Consider the following 1,668-nt stretch of genomic DNA (forward strand, 5'->3'; position numbering starts at 1 on the left):
ACTGCTTGAGTATACTAGTGGATTTGGGTAGGTACGCGGTTAAGTGTATTTGGCTTTATTTAACTTTGTTTAAGTGTAATAAGACTAACTGTTTGAAATTGGCCTTATTACACTTTACAAAAGTGAAATAAGGCCAATTTTTGAAATTTGCAATCATTTCACTTGGCTTTTTTTCACGACACGAATACAATAATTCGGAGAGTATAACACAAATAATTGCCCTAGGGAACACCAATCTTTATTTTGAGAGTTACAGACTAGAAAGTTAACTTTTAAAACATCAAACGTTTTGCTATTTGGATTTTTGCCTTTTTTCTTAAGGATATTTCTTATGGTGCAAGTTCAAGCATTTTTTTCGTTTTTATTATTGAAATTTTTGTGTTGAGATTTAAAAGTGGATGAGAAAATCGAGTTTGTAATATTTAATGTCAAAATGAAAAAAAAGGAAACTTTTAGTAACAAGTCAATAATTTTATTATTAGAAGAAATTGAAAGAATAAGTTATCCAATCAAACATTTAAGTTAAAGCTTTTTTCTGTGGAGATGGACCGAGGAGTTCAATTAATATATTTTTTATATGAAAACACTGTCTTTAAATATTACAAATCCATTTTTCGGTTTCAAAAGTTGTCAATAAAACACATATACCATATATGTTTCATGAAATTTCTTTTGGTAAAGTTTGAACGTCGACGTTATGTGTGGAACACTACACACTTTAAATGACCATCACGACAATCGTTGCAAGAATCGATTCTTTTGAGGTCGTTTCGACCATTTTTTGACATATATTGTGCGGCAACTTACTTGATGAATGTTGGTTTTTAAGTGTTTAAAAGTTGAAGGTTTATCTAAATAAACACGATCTTTCGCTAGCCGTACCGACAAAAATTCCAGCTTTGTCAAATCGCATGTTGATATCGCTACGACAAGAAATTATAGGGCCAGGAAATATCTCTTGCAATAAAGTTATTTTCGCTCGAGTTGCGTGACATTTGGCACCGTCTCCTTGAAACCACATATATTTGCCAAGTCGTATTCTTCAATACCAGGCAAAACAAAAACGGTTATCATATGACCATAACGTTAGCAATTGACGGTGATAGTCGTTCTATCGTCAAGGGGGCACTAAACAGTGACTGTGACTGAGTTGTGGATGCAATTCTTCAATTGCTTGAGGAATCTCAGATCCCCAAATGCAACAATTTTGTTTATTAACAAACATACCCACCGGAGTGAGAATTTTGTTCGAAAAATCGCCGTCCACCGCCCTGTTGTTCAAGCACCCATTAAACGTATCTACGAACGTTGTGAATGGTCAGTTGACTTCAGTTGTTGTGTTAGCTCTCATTTTCGTAAATGTCAGACTATCAACTGACATTTTTTTAGCACCAATGTAAACGGTAATTTTTAAGAGCTTGAGAACTTTTAAAAAAATAAAACGCATAAAATTTGCAAAATCTCATCGATTCTTTATTTGAAACGTTAGATTGGTCCATGACATTTACTTTTTGAAGATAATTTCATTTAAATGTTGACCGCGGCTGCGTCTTATTTGGTCCATTCGGAAAGTCCAATTTTGGGTAACTTTTTCGAGCATTTCGGCCGGAATAGCCCGAATTTCTTCGGAAATGTTGTCTTCCAAAGCTGGAATAGTTGCTGGCTTAT

Source organism: Eupeodes corollae, chromosome 3 (genome assembly GCF_945859685.1).
Source record: "Eupeodes corollae chromosome 3, idEupCoro1.1, whole genome shotgun sequence".
Taxonomy (NCBI): domain Eukaryota; kingdom Metazoa; phylum Arthropoda; class Insecta; order Diptera; family Syrphidae; genus Eupeodes; species Eupeodes corollae.